We start from the raw sequence: 6,186 nt of genomic DNA on the forward strand, positions 1-6,186 counted from the left end.
TTGTGAGTTTGAAATTTTTTTTTTCATAAAGAAATATATTGACTCGCAAAAGGAAAGTTTTAATAACCGACAGAGACGTTTAGACGAGTCAATATACGGAAAAAAGGCACCTAACCCCAAAAAAATTGATACAAAAGGTTTTTCAACGGATTCTGTTACCAATGAGCATACTAAATAACATACTAAAAGTCTACCAAAATCGGACCCCCAGAAAGGGGTCATTTCCAAGGAAATGTACGGCATATTTCTAAATAATTTTGCGTATTGGGTAGATGGTGGTATTCAAGTTGTTATTGTTCTTGTGTTTGTGACATCATAATCACATGAATGCGTGCGTAGTCGCATCACAATGCAAGCAAAGTTATCGTTGTTAAAGTCGAAAAGATTTATTCCACCAGCACTTATAAAAGAAGTACCGGTACTAGGGACTCTGAGGGTCTGTTCAATAGCAAGACTGATTGCCTTTTCTGCGGAAATAATGTTCATGATGGAAGTGAAGACTATAGTTATATGAAAACTGATATCTTCGCAAAGGCAATATTGGATTGCAGTGAAAACCGCCATGATGAGTGGTCTTTCAAAGTCAAAGGTAGAATTGAATACTATTGTGGTGATCTACATGCTGCAGACTGCGTATATCACAAAGTATGTAGCAGCCATTTCAGGTGTAGCCGTGATGTCCCCTTGCAGTTTCAGACTGATCGCGATTCAAAGCGTAGAAAAGCTGGAAGGCCAAAGAATGAGGATCAAGAGTAAGCCTTCACAAAGATGTGTGCGTACCTAGCCATGAATGATGAAGAACAGCTGACTGTTTCTGATCTAAGGTGTAAAATGAAAGAGTTTTATCTGAGGACGGTTCCCTCCCTTATGGCAATCAATACCTAAAAAGTCACCTGAAGAAACGGTATGGAAACTCCATAATTATTGTAGAAGGAAAAGGTTTAGAGGACATAGTGACGCTGAGAGAGAAAACGGGAAGCATCCTCAAGGGATACTTCGCAAGCACAAACCAAGAAGGTGATGAAGAGTCACAGAAGAGAGCATTACTTGAAGCAGCTGCCAGGCTCATAAAAAGTGACATCAAGACAAATGTGCCATCCGTTAACGACCAGTGCCCGACTACAGAGACACTTAAAATCCAGGCGGCTCTTGATTATATTCCAAAATCACTCTACGTTGTGTTCAATGCCTTGTTTGTATAGGTAAAGGCACACAGCGAAAAGTTGCTATTATTGGTCATGCAATCATACAGGCAGTCCGACCACGAGCTGTTATTGCCCCTTTGCAAACTGGCCTTTCAGTGCAACTGCACCATCTAAATCGATCGCGGTTTCTTTTGGATAGCTTGTGTCAGATGGGGTTCTGCTCTTCGTATGGCGAAATGCAGAGGTTTGAAATGAATGCCGCAAATTGTTCTGCACCAAACATGCTTGGTAAGGATATTGATGTGTTGGACAACAACTTGCTATTCGCAGCAGACAATGTAGATCATAACATTCTCATAATTGATGGGAAAGGAACGTTTCACGGGATGAGCATGATAGCCGCCAGTGCCGGATTAACCATTAGGCAAAGTAGGCACGTGCCTACAGGCCAGTCAAAAATCCAGGCCACTTTAAAATCAGTAAAAATTTAGCCATGTTTTCAAAATAATTATTTTCTAAACTAATAACTATTTATCTTAATAGCTCTGTTTTTCCAGATGAATCAAAGGTTGCAAAAATCGTTAAAGACGAATTGAAACATGTTGCCACTTCCTTTTTGATGTTTTTGAAAATTCGCATTTCTGTTGGGTGACGCAACGAAACAAACGTGGCGTTGTGTTGTGTTAAGAAATTAGAAATAACTTTTAGTCAGATTCAGAATGGCAGCACACGAAATGAAGCAGGTGCATTGGCCAAACACATGAACACCCTTGAAGTTGCCCTAATGTGCAATGTGCATACTTTGGAACAATATTTTGCAGCGCTTCAATACTAGTAGCAAGTTGCTTCAAAGTTCCACTATCAAACTGACACCAGCCATTGGTCTGCTGAAGCTTGGATAAATTCTTGGATGAGCGCAGAGAGAATTTTGACTGTTATGAGCAGCAGGCACGTGGTCGCTGTGGCAGCAGCATAATTATATAAATCTGAAAGTAGGCGAGCACCAAAGCTGCAGAAGCATGTCAGTGATGGAGCTTCTACAGATGATGTGGAAGGAATATCGGGCCAGCAAAAATTTAAAATCAACACGTTTTATGTGATCATCGACCAACTGAAGAGTGCACTACAGAAACGTATCGATGCATATTCCATGGTGCTGCAGAGGTTTGCGGTTTTGACTGAGCATGACTCCATGTCTGTTAAAGACATCGATGTTGCTGTTGCAGGTCTGGTTGGTGTGTATTCAAAGGACCTGTCTTCCGACTTCCCATCAGAATTTCGTCAGTTTATGTGCTAGTATAAAGACTATAAAGAGCAAAGACGTGATGAACAGCAGCAACAGGAAGTGCCCAAAAGATGTTTAAAATGCAGCACACTACTGGTGTTTATAAGGCATTTCCGAACACTGAAGTAGCACTTAGAATGTACTTGTCTCTAATGGCTACGAATTGCTCGGGGGAACGCTCGTTTTCACAACTGAAACGAATTAAAGACGTTAAATGATCAACAATGTGTCAACAACGTTTTGGTACACTGGCACTTTTGTGTATTGAAAGCGATCTACTCCGTAATTGACCTCCAAAAACTAGTTAACGCTTTTTCAATCGCAAAAACGCGTAAAGCTGTTATTTAGTTAGGCATATGACCAAGTTTTTGCATGGTACCCTGTGTTATAGTTGCAACAACGATCTTTGTGACAATGATTTGGCAACACTGATAATTCTAATTTTTTAGTTGGCAACCCTGATTTTCGGGCCACTTGTAAAATGTGCCTACAGGCCAGCAGACCCTTAATCCGGAACTGATAGCCGCCCTGACACCAGGACAGGAAACAGGCCAGATTATCCCAAGGCACGAAACGTTAAAACTGAACATTGTAGAGACGTCCAAGGTTGCGATAATTGAGCATCGTTTTGCAAAAAATATTCGACAAGACATCACATTCAGAGAACTTCCGATTCTCACTGCATGTGCCAACATGGTTGATCTGCTTTGGGAGTTGGCATTCAACTTCAAGCAGGCCACGCCAGGCTGGCAGGGGATGATGCACACTATTTATCAGGGAAAGGAACACCCAGGCCAGTCTTTAGTAAGGTATCTGCCAATGATAGACATGTACTCCGGGTACAAGACAGTAAGGGCCTTTATTTCAGGTCAGACAAGTCCAAAGCTGATGGCAGTACCAAAGTATACAACATCAACCGTTTGAAAAAAATCTTTGGACATGACATGTGTTCTGAGTTGATATTTATCCATGCCATGACTGACTGGATGGGAAAAGCAGAGAGTATGGATGTCATGAATCGGGGGTGGAACCTGCAAAAGAATCGGCTCATCCCACTTATGTCAAAAATGAAGGCTGCTCCAGACAGTCTCTTGAAGGTCATTCATTGCAACTGCTCCACTGCCTGTAAGACACTCCGCTGCTCCTGTAGAGGATACGGACTACCATGTACCGCTGCATGTGGACCATGCCAACTGCAAGAATGTGACAATCCACATAACAAGTTTCTTCTAGACGAGTCGGAAGATGATGAATAGAGACAGCCGTAGGCAATAAGACAACAAACCGGTAGATCACCCTGGTTTACGATTTACCTTTGTAGCCTACTGTTGTAATTCCGATGATTTTCTGAATGTGTCTGTGTCCAGACTTTAATGGTACGCCATTCTTTAGAACAGATTAATCCCCTGTATTCATCTGCTGTAGGAGGCCAAGTATGAGCCTCCTGTAGGTTGCAGTTTTTCTTAGATGCCTGTATTGATAGTACCTGTTATGCCGCATGTAATATGCTGTTATGATAATTCCATCTTATTAGGGGAGATTGGGGATACTACGGACGGATTTTCGAGTGTTTTGTTGTCGAAAAAACGTTTTATTTTAAAGTGTACTGGAAACCGTTTTGCACCAATACATATGGAATTTATTCAGATGAAAAGTGAGGAGTTGTCTTTGAAAATTTTACCACTATTCGGCTTATCAAGCTGCCAAAAGTATAGAAACTGGAATGTTGGAAAACCACTTTTCTCAAGCTTGTGTTACATAATGGAAGTCAAGATGATTTTGTTTGCGGTTTATCTCAAGCCTCAAGTGAATTTGCTAATATCGTGCTCTGCTCTGTCTGATGTTGGCCTATCGCTGCGTCCGAAATGTCCCCGGGCTCCTCCAGGTCGTATATTATATACAGATCATACGTATCTCAGTAGATAATCAGTCTATCGTAATTTAACCTATTTAATTCGATTGATTGACCCCGAAAACCTAGGGATAGACACCTAAACCGCCTTTCTAGCTTGAATAGCAATTGAGATATAGGCAATATAACATCTCGGCGGCCATCTTGGACGCCATCTGGAAAATGACCCCTTTCTGGAGATCCGATTTTGGTAGACTTTTAGTATGTTATTTAGTAGGCCCATAGGTAACAGAATCCGTTGAAAAACCTTTTGTATCAATTTTTTTGGGGTTCAACCTTATATTGACTCGTCTAGTTAGCGATGCTTGGACGAAGTATACGATGACCACAGCTTAATATTGACTATTTCTTTCAACTTGGCTGGCAATTAAGTTTTAGCTCTGATTAAATTAATGTGAAAATGTCAAGAAATGGAAACTTTTTGTATTAAAAAATTAAAATTTTCCGAACGGTCTGATATAAAACACAATTTTCGTGTAGTAGGATATTATTGTGAAGTTTCGGTTTCTAAATAATAATTTGTGCCTTGAGGTTTTCTTTGAATTTTTTTTTTAATTTCTGTTTAATAGTCATTAAAGTAGGCTACTGCTTGGGCTATTTCAGTTTCAACAGCTCAGAACTTACTTTTAAAATTATTTCAAGCATATGTTGGACAAGCGTCAAACTTTGTTAACGAAGAAACGGCAAGATCAAGCGATGTGAGTTGTTTAGCGATTTTGATCTGAGTTGATCAAGCGATTTTGAATGTTTATCCTCGGACTGACAAAGCCTTGATTGGTTATTGATGATAGTTTCGCATACTTGTAGAGGCTCTTGACTCAGGGCCGGTTACCGAAGTTGGCAGAGTGAAGTTTTCCGATTGTTGAAGTGCTGTTGCTGGTTTAACGAGTAATCGCAGTTTAAGTATCAGTGTATGCGGAACAAAGTAAACCAAGGGCAAATTTTTCGTTCAACAAAATTTATTAGCCTGTGCAGGGACGCAGGCCACATAGTTTTCAAGAAACATGAGCTATGTCATTTCAGCTACTATTACTTTATTATGGTTGAATAGTTTCCATCAGTGGGTCAAAGTCTCTGCAAGAGCATGAAACTCATAGATGTAGGCTTCCAAAAAGGCTTTCTCTGTCCCGGAATAAAGACTCCTATTATATGCATCTTGCCTCCCCTCAAATCTATAAATGGGCTCACCTGTTTCTGAAAAAGTGGATTTTTACATATTTTTGTTTGGCAACAGTGATTAAAATGTCAACAATAGTGCGGCTTAAGTCTTGTACAACGGACCACCTTTTTTATATGAACGATTAGAGTAGTGGTTGGGTGCCATTTGCAATACTCTGGGGTGCCATTTGCAATACTCTGGGTGCCGCGAGCTATTTCTCATATGCTATTTTCATCCGTTTTCAAACGGTTTGCTTTGATCAATGTTGCTGATGAAATTTTCAAGCGCCATTGTTTTCGTTACATTTCTGTCGGGCAATTTTCTGTCTTGGGCCTACCGTATAGGCCTACGATGTATGGTTGACGGTTGTATAGGCTAAGCTACCTATCGTGGTTGCAAATTCCTTGTGTGGCATCCTTTGGTGTGTTTTTTGACGTCACATGCATTACAAGTTGTGCTGATTGTCGAATGTAGTTCATTTAGTTGGTGAATGCTGTGTATGGAAATTGGAAAGGTTTTTATTTTTTTTTGTCTGCTAATGGAAGAGCAGTAGGGCTATGTGAAGTTTCAGGGTGAATTAAAAAAACAACTCCACTTTCTTTTTTGAAAAGCCGTTTCAAAGTGGCATTCAATCTTCAAGTAAAATAGCTGTATCTATTATTATGTTGGTTTCTAACGGTGTTAT

This window comes from Aplidium turbinatum, chromosome 17 (assembly GCF_918807975.1).
Source record: "Aplidium turbinatum chromosome 17, kaAplTurb1.1, whole genome shotgun sequence".
Classification (NCBI taxonomy): Eukaryota; Metazoa; Chordata; class Ascidiacea; order Aplousobranchia; family Polyclinidae; genus Aplidium; species Aplidium turbinatum.